This window comes from Lycium ferocissimum, chromosome 9, assembly GCF_029784015.1.
Source record: "Lycium ferocissimum isolate CSIRO_LF1 chromosome 9, AGI_CSIRO_Lferr_CH_V1, whole genome shotgun sequence".
NCBI lineage: Eukaryota > Viridiplantae > Streptophyta > Magnoliopsida > Solanales > Solanaceae > Lycium > Lycium ferocissimum.
Genome location: NC_081350.1, coordinates 55,420,827 through 55,435,213, shown reverse-complemented (window position 1 = coordinate 55,435,213; position 14,387 = coordinate 55,420,827). Strand labels below are relative to the sequence as shown.

The window sequence follows — 14,387 nt, the reverse complement described above, 5'->3', positions numbered from 1 at the left end:
CTCAAAACAAGGCTAGCTCATCTTGATTCTTGATAGCAACATTCCAACATATATTCAGACGATGAAAATCAGAAAGGTCTTGATGATAGTTGGAGAGTAGCACTTATGTGGATTGAGAGATCTCCAATAGAGGATTAGGAGAAAAGGAGTGACTTATGAAGGATGAAAGAAACTGGTCCTACCACTAAGAGTTTATCTTAGATGGTAGAAAGTTAGTACGCATTTCATCAAATGAGTCAAACTAAATGGGCTTCAAGATCTAATAAGATATAACAAGCCTAATTTTCTTTTCAAACAAAATTAAATATTTAAATTCAAGAAAAGTGATAAAAATTATTTGATTTATAGAAAAGCAAGACCATTTGAATACCCATAATAAATTTAAAATTATTTAAGGATTTACAAGACATATGTGACACGTAGTCTCACAGAAGCCCATATTCTATTGCACATGCAGAAACGAGCCAACCGTTTTATTGATATGTCGTTTAGCGGTCCATTTCTTTATCATTTTAGAATTAGACTATTTAATTCAAATTTAATAATTTATGCTTACTTAATGTCATTTCTATCTTTTATTCTCAAATTTTATCTTAATTTAAAATTATACAATAGAAGTTATGGTAATTTTTACATAAATGTAGTCAAATTTGAGTCAAATTGACGTGGCAATTTAGCAATTCTCATATACAAATTAGTAGAATAATTGCAGCCCACGTTGTTGTAGCTGGATTTCTGTGGGTGAATAAATAATTGCGAGGATCTAGATCTGATGACTTGAATGACGTTGTCAGAATTGAGTTGTACAGAAAATGAGGGATTAATGATTTATATAATTCTGTAGAAAATGAGAGATTAATCACGAGGATATACTTATATAATAGAGAATGATTTCGATAATGAGACATTGTAGGTTGCCTAACATAATTCTGTACAATACTTGCACGTGCCATGCACATATAATATAGAGAAAGTATCTGACTGCTAACTGATCTAGTAGAATAAATTAATACTCCCTCTGTTTCAATTTGTTTGAACCTATTTCCTTTTTAGTCCATGCCAAAATGAATGATCTCTTTCCTAATTTGAACACAAATTCACTTTATGAATGATTTACAGTCACACAAATTTTCAAGGCTTATTTTGAACCACAAGTTTCAAAAGTCTTCCTTCTTTCTTAAATATCGTCTTTCAGTCAAATGGATTCATATAAATTGAAACGGAGGGAATATCTCATAATTCAAAATAACCCCGATAACGAAATTGTAGGTTTGCTTAATAAAACTGTGTACAATACTTGCCAAGTTGTGACCAAGCTACCCACACTGTTTATAATATTTTGGGGATCTGGCTCACCTCCAGTAGGTGTTCTCTTCAGTTCCTCCAGTGCCGTTATAAAAGAGTTATACGTGTCCTCGTAATTACTAACAAGTTGGTATTAACTGTGGTTACTAACATTTCTCTCACTTTCCCGTTTCCTTTTTCCTTTCACTGCACAGCAGGGAACAACCTTGCTTCAAAAAATTCTCTAGAAAACAGAGCATAAGATGCAAAAATCTACTTGTGTAAATCAAATAACTAGAAAACTACAAGTTCATAAATATTTTATTACTCTGAAACTTTTACCATGAACATGAAACTTTGCACATGTCATGCATATGATACTATATCTAAAGAAGCTTTTATTTAACTAAGAAGACACTAAAATATTAGCACCAGAGGGATTGACATGTGGATTTCTTATTAGACATAAATTCTACTATTTCTGGGCCTGCTACATGAAATGTCCATGATGAGACTACCACTCATCCTTACTGAGAAAAACTTATACGAGTCCACGCTACAAAATATGTAGTTGCTAAATTAAAAGAAGATATGCAGTTGTATATTCTATTCTACTATATTAGAAGAGCCAGTTGATCAGGAGGATCGACATGGCTGCTTCACATCATTTAATTTCTCTTCAAGGGTAGTGTTGACATTTCAATTGTATCAGTATACTGACCTGTCCTGCAAAACGTAGAATTGAAAGCCACTGCATTAACCTCATTATTTTGTGTGCCCTTTCCAACAAACTCAAATTATATGGAAGACGTCAAGAATATTCTTCGGCTCAATCTCGCTCTCCTACTTTCTTGCCGATGCATTTGCAGGTGTTTTGTAATCACGAATTAATTTTTGAGCTTGAGAATTTTTCTCTCTTTGGCTCTTTCATGCTCTTTCCTACTGTAATTACTGTTGATTTTATTTATATGTGTTTGAATAATAATAAGGACGAATTCGAGTATTTTCTCATACATGGAGATCGATTGTTCAGATTATTTTCTTCAATTTGATTGCTTGAGAAACACTTCTACAATTGATTCTATTTCTTATGCGCGAAAATACTATTGCACAGACCAAAAAGGGTATGTAAATGACAGAAGTTAGGTCCGGACTTCGCAATTGTAACTCTCTTCACACATCCACTGCTCCTAAGTTTCTGTGACTACAGAAAAGTTCTTTTTGTTTATCTTGCTAACTTTTTCGATGACGGCTAATTGCATAGGATAAGAATTACAAACTATTTCCCTTCTATCAAGGAAGAAGTCTTAGGTCAGAAATGAAAAAAATAGGTGGCTCATTTGGTATCTGTTTCAGTTCTTGAGCAAAATATTCAAAGGAATGGCCTTTAAGACAAAAAGATATAACTGATTTGTTTTATCTATCTTACTTTGGGTTACAAGATGCATTTAACTTTCTTAATCAGTTAATCTTAGGCAGCATATTGACATCGCTAGCTTACTTACATATCTTAGTTTTTCACTATATGAGTAAGTATTTGAAAGCAGATGATGGAGCCCTCAAACATTGCAGGATAGACCTGCAGTTAGAAGTATTTAGGCTTCAGCTAGACTTTGCACTTTCACTTTCATTCCTTCTATTTTTTCTATGATTTGGTATCTGGTCTTTGATGTTTGAGCTTCTGCGAATTTGATCTGTTGTTTTGGGTGATGCAGATTTTTGAAATATTGAATTTAGGTATTACTTGAAATTCTTAGATATTGAGATACTTCATAGGTTTGAATACTAAAGAGTGCCTGAATATTACTAGGACTCCGATTAGTATTTCCTGTCCACTAACTGTGAAAATGAGGCTTACCTATTTTTGAAATGCTTTCTATGTTTTTGTCTTTATTTGTTCAGTTGTGAATTAAATTTAGCCTTTTGGTTTTTGGCTGAGCCAAAAAAAAAGGACCTTTAGTCTTCGTTTTGGTTCAACTTTGGTCTGGAAGTGGGTTATTGTATTTTCTGCTGTCTAGCTAAAGAGCAGAATTTATTTCGTAACTTTGTTGGACTCATGTTTAAATGTTGAATTCATTTAGTTAAACTTCTAAAAGCAGTGTTAATTAGTGTTGACAGTTAAAAAAAGTATTTTCAGCAGCACAAGGGATAAAATTTAGTGATTCACGGAAAGCTAAAGTTGGTAAAGGAGGGAAAAAAAAGGAGCTGGAGATCTTTCTAATTTTTAAGAGAGAACAGGGGCAGTGAGATTATGTTCTTATTCATAAACTATTTCACTCTGACCACATTGTTTTCCGTTATTGGCCATTTAACCCTCTTTCTCAATTAGCTTTGTTTCAGGGAAGGAAACTGTGACTAGCTACAGACCCTTTAATTTTCCTTAAATGACTCGGGTCCTGCAAATTTAGAGAAGCATATCTGCTTGCTGGCTGAGAGCTATATGAGCGGTAACGTCCACGTAAAGCTTCGTGAGAAGGTGACAAAAAAACTGAAGAAGAATCTCCAAATCAATTTTTGTAATCTTATTTGTTGGTGATTTGGATCGCATACCCGAATCTGTTAGTTAAGCAAACACGCAGTGGTCAAATATTTAATTCCATATTAATAGATGAATTGAATTGGCAATCAATGATTAAATTTTGTTTCCTACTACTTCTTTTCTACTGTCATATCACTAAATTATCATACTTAAAACTTAGTAGGGTGAATTCATAAGCTTTAGTGTTGGGCCCGTGCTTGCACGGGCATACCTATCTAGTATACTTATACAAAGGATATATATACTTATATAAAGGATCCACGTCGTCAGAAAATTTAATAAAATATTTTTTTTTTTAGCAAAAAAGAAGATAATATCCAGTTAAACAGATTGGAAATAATGCAAGTCTCACAATAATATTATTTTCCAATAAAAATGAGATTATTCGTCTATTTCAAGAAATCACAGCACGTTTACTCATTCCCTTGAGTAGCTTATGTGTCTTGCTTGTTTAGTCACTCTTTTCTTACCTTTATTTATATCTGCACTTTAAATGAGAATAATTCTAACATAAACTCACACTTTTCTTACCTTTATTTACTAGCTTTAAAAAATAAAAAATTGGAGGGTTTTTTTTTTTGTTTGGGGGGGGGGGGTGGGGTTGTAGAAAGGCGGATCCGATTTAAAGACTACGGGGCACCATTATCTTAACATAGACGATAGCTAAACTGCCAATAATGGCGAGATATAATGGCCGTGTCGGATATGTAACTGATGGCGCGAGCAGTGACGAAAATACAAATATATAGGTCAAATATGGGTTGTAATCTAATACCTAGACATTAACAATGTGGAACCAACCTACAGTGGTAGCTTAGTGGTTAAAGCTATGCAAACCATATGAATGGTTGCGGGATCGATTCTATGTCCTCATTTGTGTGTACTAATTTTTTGGGGTAAAAGTACAATATCTGGTGCAAAAGAGGATGATTAACAAAAAAGATCTAAAAGAAAGCACTACCCCGGATTCAATCGGAGTATATATTGTGGGTAGTCGTGGTTTCAGCCAGTGCACCAAGTGCAATTATGTTAATAGGAGTGCACGTTATATATATATATATATATATATATATATATATATATATATATATATATATATATATATATATATATATTCGAAGTTACCGAGTGCACGTGCCCTCCCTCCTCACCACATAAGTCCGCCTGCTGGAGGGGGGGGGGGTTAGTTGGGTGGTGGGAGTGGTTGGGGTTTGGTGGGGTGAGTGGTTGGCAGTGGGTTAGGTGGTGGTGGGGTGGTTCGTGGAATGCCACTTGTGAGACTTAATTTCCCTACTTTCATTAGGGAAGTTATTTTCCTCATTTTGAAGGAACTCGATTTCCTAATGAAATTATTTTCCAAAATCTTTGACCAAGCGAACATGATAAAATTGAAACATACCAAACAAACCATTAATCCCCCCAGACAATATACTGATGTCAGTTCTAAAGAGTTAGTTTTTTGTTATGTGATAGAAAAATTCATGTGCCAATTTTAGTTGGATGATTTTTTATTACTTGGAGTCAAAAAATGCTCAATTACTTGGGGCCAAACGATGCTCTATTACTTGGAGCCGAAGGATGCATTGCTTGGAGCCAAAAGATGCTAAGATGCAGAGGAGAATTGAAATGCCCATGAGCATACTTGGAGCCTAAGTCATTGTTTGTCTATAAAAGAAGAGGCAGGTCTTCTTTGTTCATTATCCCAAAAATCATTTCTTTGTAGTGAGTAGAGAGTTGAGAGAGCAATTCTCTTACGTGTAATTGTGGTCTCTCCCCTTCCTTTGTTAATAATATAAAGGCAACTGTTCTCTGGTGGACGTGGGATCACTTTGATCCGAGCCACGTTAAATCTTGTGTTCTTTCCTTTACGTTTCCGGTAACAGTTGGTATCAAAGCGTTACGAATCTTTGATGATCCTAGGAGGAAGAACAAGCAAAGATGAGTTATATGAAGTTTAAAATCGATAGATTCAGTGGGCGCAACAACTTTAATATCTGGAAGATCCAAATGATGGCGTTACTGCGGAGGGAAGGTTCAATCCATGCTATTGACCGAAAGTATCCCAATGGTGCATCGGCTTCCGACCTGGAGAAGATTTAAGGGGATGCATTGAGTGTAATTCAAATGTGCCTTGCACTTAACGTGTTTTGTAGAGTGAGTACAAGTATCGAAGAGATGATCAAGCAGTTATGGGACAAGCTACAAGGGCTTTACCAGGACTGATCGGTAACAACAAGGATGTTGTTAGAATGAAGTCTTCACACATTTAAGATGGTGTCAGGTATTTCGTTACAAGATCATTTAGACACGTTCAATAAACTTGTCATGGACTTACAGATTGCGGGTGAATTAAAAAGGATGTGCTCTGCTATTTTTATTGACTTTAGGATATCATCATATTGAGAATTCAATAATGTATAGCAAGGAGCCTATCAACCTTGAGCAAGTGCGACAGGTACTTAACTCAAGTGATGTACGGAGGCATTTTGAAGGAGACAGAGATGATCAGGCAAGTGGGCTCTTTGTGAGAGGTCTGACTAGCCAACAGGAAATGAGCAAATCAAAGAACAGATCAAAGTCTCGTGTGAACAAGAAGAATGCAGATTGTTGAGGCTGTGGCAAGAAGGGGCACTTTGAACGAGATTGCCCAACGTTAAAGTCCAAGGAAAAGGCGGTGCATCCATAGTTGAACAGGTACATAATTCTGATAATGATTATGTACTTACAACATCGTGCAATAATGGAAGTTATGGAAAAAAATGGGTGCTAGACTCTACTTGTACTTTGCATATGATGTTCTGAAGAGACTGGTTTAGCAGCTATGAGAAAAGTGGAGGAACCGTATTAACGGGTAATAATGCAACTTGTGCAATAGTTGGCATTGGCTCAGTTCGTGTTCGTCGCCATGATAGAGTCGTGAGGACTATTACTTAAATCCGTCATGTTCCCGATGCGAAGAAGAATTTGACCTCCCTGGGTACTCTAGATGAACAAGGCTACAAATACATGAGCGAAGGAGGAACTATGAAGGTTACTGCTAAAAGGCAAGCTGGAGGATGACATTTACACATTGGCAGGAAGCATCGTTGTTGGCTCTACAAATGCATCTATAATACAGTTATCTAATGATGAAAAGGCAAGATTATGGCCCATGAGATTGGATAATATGAGTGCACGTGGACTGGAGATGTTGAGCAACTGTAACCTTTTGAAAGGTGAGAAGATCAGCACACTTGAATTTTGTGAGCACTGCGTTCTAGGGAAGCAGAAGAAGGTCAGCTTCAACACTGGCAAGCATAAGACCGGAGGGGTGCTAGACTACATCCATTCAGATTTATGGGGTCCCTCTAAACTTCCATCGACGTGCAGAAAGAGGTATTGTCTCTCACTTTTGTTGATGATTTGTCACGAAAGGTTTGGGTGCATTTTTTGAAGGCAAAAGTGATGCTTTTGAAGCATTTAAAGAGTGGAAGATTTTGGTTGAGAATCAAATGGAGGAAAAAATCAAATATCTTTGTACAGACAACGGCTTAGAGTTTTGCAACGAAAAGTTTAATGATTTCTGCAAGGATCATGGGATATCAAGACATAGGACTGTCAGGCACACCTCACAGCAGAATAGAGTTGCCATGAGAATGAATAGAACTCTTCTTGAAAAGGCTCGTTGTATGCTCCTGCAAGAGAAAATGTCCAAAATATTTTGGGCTGAAGCAGTCCACATTACTGGTCATATTGTCAATCGATCTCCAGCATCGGCGATTGACTTTAAGACTCTATTATCATGTTAATGATGGAAAGCTTGAACTAAGGGCTAAGAAGGCCATATTCGTATGGTATGTGGATGGAGTAAAAGCGTACAAACTTTGGTGTTTGTCTTTACTCAAATTTATAAGTAGTGGAGATTTCACCTTTGATGAATCCTCTATACTTGATCCCCATAAAGTTTCTGTGGAGTTTTCAGGAAACGAGAACAACGAGCATGTGGAGCTTACCAACGAAAAAAATCAAGAGACTCAGGTTGAAGATGAATTAAAAGATGTAAATCTTGATGAACTTGCTGTCAATAAACCATACACAATTGCGAAGGGAAGGTAGAAGAGACGGATACAAAGACCGAAACACCTTATAGAGCAAATAATTCTGATTGCATATGCGTTCATAGCTGCAGAAGAAAAAGATTAAGGATCTTGAGTTCTCCTCGTATGTTAAAGCAACTTCTTGTAAGGATACTGCAAAATGGCGGTTAGCCATAACCGAAGAAATGGAGTCTCTTCACAAGATTCAGACATGGGTTTTGGTGAAAAGGCAAAACGGGAAGAGGACAGTTGGATGCAAATGGGTCTACAGAAAGAAAGAGGGAATTCCTAAAGTGGAAGTTGCTAGATTCAAGGAGAGATTGGTTGCAAAGGGTTTCAGTTAAAAGGAGGGAGTTAACTACAATGAGATTTTCTCTCTAGTCATGAAACATAGCTCAATTCGTGTGCTACTAGCATTGGTTGCACAATTTGACTTGGAGCTTCAACAGCTTGATGTCGAAATTGCTTTCTTGCATGGTGATCTAGAAAAGACAATCTATATGGATTAGCCTGAAGGTTTCTTAGCTGAGGAAAAAGAAAATCATGTAATCCAACTGAAGAAATCTTTGTATGATTTGAAGTAATCCCCTAAAACAGTGGTACAATAGTTTTGATGCATTTATGACTACACATGAATTCTCAAGTAGTGCATTTGATAGCTGTGTGTATCACAAGAAGATGTCTGAGATAAATGCTTCGAAGGAACTGTTTAGTAAGGAATTTGACATGAAGGATTTGGGAGCTGCAAAGAAAATCCTTGGCATGCCGATTTCAAGAGAAGATGATGCGTTACATCTTTCTCAGAACAGGTACATAGAAAGGGTTCTCGAGAGATTTAATATGCATACGTTCAACCCTGTAAGTACACCGTTAGCTCCTCATTTTAAACTTTCAGAGTTACAAATGCCTCAGTCTGAGGATAAGGTGAAGCATATGTCAACGGTTTCTTATGCCAGTGCAGTTGGTAGCATTATGTATGCTATGGTATGCACACGTCTAGATATAGCTCAATTTGTAAGTGTGGTAAGCAAATACATGTCCAATCCAGAAAAGAGCCATTGGGAAGCTATCAAGTGGATATTGAGAACTCTCATTGGAGCTTCTGATGATGGTCTGAACTTTGAAAGGTTGGCGGAGGTACTTCAATTCTCGATTATGTAGATTCTGACTATGCATGGGATCATGGAAGAAGGAGGTCCACAACTGGAAACATCTTTACTTTTGTTGGCAGCACCGTTAGTTGGAAATCGACTCTGCAATCGATTATCGCTTTATTCACAACAAATGTAGAATACATGGACGCAGCGGAGGTGGTGAAAGAAGCTAGGCGGGTTGAAAGGTTTGGTGGCACCGAGTCCGGTTCAAAGAGAATCGATCTTAGATATGATAGTCGTAGTTATCTATCCGATTAAAAATCGTAAATTTCATAAGCGCACTAAACACATTGATGTGAGAATCCATTTTATTTGAGATTTTGTTGAAGAGGGAATTGTCAAGCTTGTGAATATTATTACAGATGATAATGTTGCGGACATGTTAAACAAGATAGTCCCGCTCACTAAGTTTGAACACTAGAAGGACTTGGCGGGAGTACGAATCAACTGATGCAAATCCAAAGAGAACATTTGTTAAGTGAAGGTGGTATGTTCAACAATGGTTTGATTCTTCTTGTTTCTTACAACGGGGTTGCCCAGTAAGCTTAGAAGTTTTGGCCGGAGTTGTTCATATGCATGCTCGAAACACAAACCAAGGTAGAGATTAAAAGATTTGAAATTTCGTTATGTGATAGAAAAACTCATGTGTCAATTTTAGTTGGATGATTTTCTATTACTTGGAGCCAAAGAATGTTCTATTACTTAGAGCCGAAGGATGCATTGCTTGGAACCAAAGAATGCTAAGATGTGCGTAGGAGAATTGAAATGTCCATGTAGCACACCTGGAGCCCAAGTTATTGTTTGCCTATAAACGAAGAGGCAATTCTTCTTTATTCATCATCCCAAAAATCATTTTTTTGTAGTAAGTAGAGAGTTGACAGAGCAATTCTCTTAGGTATAATTGGGATCTCTCCCCTTCCTTTGTTAATAATAAAAAAGTAAATGTTCTCTGGTGGACGTAGGATCACTTTGATCCGAATCACGTTAAATCTTGCGTTCTATATTTTACGTTTCCGCTAACAAGTTCAATGGGTCGAAAGAGGGAGTTGCTTCGACTACAAGTATCGATGTCGCTCAATGAACCTTTTCTGATAGTTCGATAGCATATTTGAGCTTTTTCCCTTAAAATGAAGACTCCAAAACTACAAATACAAGTGTCCTTTTAGCATTTAGCTTTTCTTAACAAACGCCCCATTTTGGTTGTTTCATTTGTCTATATCACTATGAATGGCTACTTTTGGATGAAATGTAATCTCTTGCCTCTTACAATTTGAATAGAAGAAAATATCTTTTTCAGATCTCTTATGTGTAAAAAAAAATGAAGATCTCCTGTAAAAGAGTCGTAAAACTAAAAAAAAATTGTAAAGGGCCGAAAAACCATTTCTCCTCTACTTTTGCAGACTTCAACTCCGAGCAAATTAATTGGTCAGGATATAAAACAATCAAAAACCAAGCAAAGATTCATCAATGGCAGCAAGAATATCCTTTTAATCACTATAAGCAAGATACACAAGTCTTGCGAGTCTCTGGGACTTCTTTCATTTGAATTATAAATCTGAAGAAAATAACAGTTTGTTCTTTAATTTTACTACAAAATGAACAGTAAGAAATAACCACTAGAGCTGGACATCCAACACATCTGTCTCAGTTGCTTCTGAGCCAAAGGGTCAAGAAGCCAGTATGATCCAATGTAGATATACAAAATCCCAGTTCCAGAATATGTTATGTTATAGGACTAGAAAATTTAGAGACTATTAGAAAATTGTGAAACCCAAAAAAGGCAGAAAAATTGGTAAAACTAACCATCCAAAATTTCAAGCTTTTTAACTCTCAATTTATAAGGAGTCTCTTGAACTAATTCTTTGCCTAATTATGACACATATTTCATTTGTGGCAAATCCCTATAAAAATTTAAATAACCTGACCATGATAGTCCCACAGAAACTTTGTTGTCATTTATCCTTTTGATAATTAAACAATGCCGGGGAATACTCAAACCTTTTTACCAACTGAAAAGAGAAAGGAGATTGAAGATATTCTGCTTCTCATGGTATTTCAGAAGCAGATGGTCTCAGACCGGGAAAATCAATTAGGCACAATGATGCGTCACCATAGCCTTAGCTGCCTCCAATTCATAATTCCTATCGAGGCATGGATCCACCATTTCCGCTATCGCAGACACATTTTTTAAAGTAGGAGCGATATTAGTCTCTCCCCGCTGTCTGAGGAAAAGGCTTCAACCCCTAAAATGAGTTCTAAAATGATGACTCCAAAGCTATATATGTCATTTTTCTTGGAGGCAATGCCAGTTCTCAAGTAGTGAGGTTCAGTATAACCTGGAGAATCGAGCATCACCCGATTTGTTGGTGGCAAAATGGAAGAAGAAAATCCCATGTTCCCTGACCCAAAATCACAAAGCTTGCAGTTGAATTGTTTATCTAGCAATATATTAGAAGATTTGATTTCACCATGGACAATTAGTAAAGGACATTCGTCATGGAGATACTCAATGGCTTGTGCAAGTTGAAATGCAACTGCCATACGGTTCCTCCAAGGAATTATGCCTCTATTTCTGTGGAGTTTGTCATGTAAAGTCCCATTAGGAACATACTCAAATACCAGCATGTTCCGTCATCACAGTGATCTAGAAGCTTAACTATGTGGTCGTGTTGGATTTGAAGCAAGATGTCCAATTCTTGTTTGTAGATTCTGTGGAGACGCTCACTGCTGCGGTCCTTGATCTTGACAGCTCTGAGAGTTGAATTAGGGAACTTAGCTAAATAGACTGTGCTAAATCCTCCACATGCAATTAACTTGGAATTTGAGAAATTTATGGTGAATTTCTTCAACTCGACGCTTGTACATCTCGTCAGACCCATAATTGTTGTACAATCCAATTCATCATCCTTATCGTCTTCCGCAAAAAGACATCAGCAATTCCAGTGCGCCTTATCCTGTATGACAAAGCACATAAGGAAAGCCATAAAGGAGACAAGAACAAGGCAGAGCACCAACCCGGTTAGTGGGATGATTAGAATCTCTCTATCAACAAGCCTGAGAATGGAGAATTTCTTAGTAGTGAGAACCCAACATGAATCCGAATTGGTCAGGCCGACTATGAAAACCGAATAGCTAAAACAGAAACAAAATACAAGGCTTGGTGGGATGGTTGAAATCTCTCTATCCTTAACCAGAAGTCCCGACTTATTCGAGCCAAAAAAGGGATATTTCTTAGTAGGGAGTGTTTTATCCTTTAGAGGGTCTATCCAACATGAATCTAAATTAATCAGGGCGAATACTAAAACAGGATAGTTAAAACGAAACAAACACAAGGCAGGGCTAGTTACAACGGGAACTCTGTGGTAAATGAGTAAGGTGTTGTGCTTGTACTGCTTAAGAAGTTGTTATTATGAATATATATATATCATACTATACTAAAAGTTGGAACCTCCTAGCTTCAACGTTGGATTACAATTTTGCTCCTGCCGTAAATCATACTATAATAATACATCTAATATATTAAATATTAAGTAGTACTATATTTTAATTTTTCGAAGGTTCATAAACGTTCAAGACCAGTAATTAATTTTCATCGGCATTGCATCAAATCCTAATTAAATAATATTATTTAAATTAGCTAAATAATGCATTGAGTCTTTTGGTTATCTGGAACTTTATTATACTCTTTAAACCATGTTGAATTTTATAACTATTCATACACGTTTAGACTCTTCAGTTACCCACATTTATTGTATTATGTATTACAATTTACAATTAAAAACCTCTTAGATCTCCGATCCTTTATCTTCTCATGTTACTTCAAATTCACATACTATATAGTTCTCATATATATGTTTTCAATCCATTTCATCAGGAGCTATTTTGTTGCCATCTGGGGCTTTTATAGAGTACGATAAGAGAGCATAATTGCAGTTCTTTGGCATCCTATTGTCGCTACTTTTTCTAGTGTGTTGTGTTCTAATGATATAATCCTTCACAAGAATTATATTTTGGACCACTAAGTTTTATGGTCCTTGCGGGAAAATTCTTACATGGAAGATGAGTTCAAATTCTTGCAATATTTAGAAGAATCTATCATATCAGAGTTAGTATTTTCTTAAATTTCAAATCTAATCATCCTTTTCTCTTATTATTGCAGCTGAAGATGAAGGAGTCATAGATGGCAATGGAGATTGTTGGCTTTTCTTAGAGTAACCATCAATGATTATGCGGATCTTTCAATTCATCTCTTAGAGGTCGAAAGTGCTATGGCGAAATTACTTCTTTTATTTTCCACTGTATTCACTTTGTAATACATAATGTCTTTCTGATGATGAAAGTTCAAAGGCTATTATGACTTGTGTATTTCGCATAAAGTTTATGCCATTGAAAAAGAAATTAGAAAAGAACAAAAAAAAAAATTTGGATTGTTTTTTGAGGATATATTTTTGTCAAATTGTCGTGTTTGAGTTATCTTTGTTTACATGTGCAGGATTAGAATGGAATTTAGAAGATTTCAATAAGAAAAAATTATTAAAACCGAATATCATTTAATGTATACCAATTCTAGACGAGAGAATTCTTTAAGATTCGCAGACTATAACTATACTACTCATTAAAATTTAGATGAAGAAAGTACACTAGAAGATGATAAAGATAATAATTTCACAAATATGAACATAGAAATAATACAAGAAGATTTTGAAGTAGATATAGCCATAGAAAAAGCAAAAGAAATCCATAAAAAAGACAAAAATAAGATTTTCAAATGTAAAGGATGTAAATTAGGAAATTTAACATTAGAAGAAACTATAAAACATTTTAAAACATGTGAATTTAGAACAGATAATTAGGGATACAGAGTAGAAAGTATTTCACAAAAGAAATCGGTTAGCTCTTATCTCTTTGTCTTTAATTATTTTATCTAATTTTGTATTAACTTCTAATAGTAATGTGATTATAGTAATATTCTGTTTTAATATTATTTGATCCGATTTAGCGCTAGGGATATAGTCTTTATTGTCTTGTGGCAAAGGAAGAGATTTTTCTGTTAATTGTAAGGCTTCTATATGTACTAAGCTTGATTCACTCATGAAAGAGAAATTTCTTTTAATTCTTCTATTGTCTTTTTTAATTCGCTAACATCAATAGTTAAAACTTCTACTTGTTGTGTTATTTGAGCTACTAGTTGTTATGAAGCCAAAATTCTGGTACCAAAGAGAGAGGGGGTAAATACATTAGAGGCAAGAGTAAATGAATTAGAAAAAAGAATACATAAATTAGAAAAAGGAAAACAAAGAGAAGAAGGTAGCGAAACTAAAGAAATAACTTCAT

The 14,387-nt window shown here is 35.7% G+C and overlaps 1 long non-coding RNA gene and 1 pseudogene across 1 annotated transcript; one reads left to right on the top strand and one right to left on the bottom strand.

Moving 5' to 3' along the window:
• Positions 1 to 11,045: 11,045 nt before the first annotated feature.
• On the bottom strand, positions 11,046 to 12,037 carry LOC132029388 (probable receptor-like protein kinase At1g33260; annotated as a pseudogene).
• Positions 12,038 to 12,932: 895 nt separating this feature from the next.
• Positions 12,933 to 13,539, top strand: LOC132029387 (uncharacterized). The gene is made up of 2 exons (XR_009407793.1): positions 12,933 to 13,021; positions 13,213 to 13,539. It is a non-coding gene; the product is annotated as an uncharacterized LOC132029387 (long non-coding RNA).
• Positions 13,540 to 14,387: the final 848 nt, after the last annotated feature.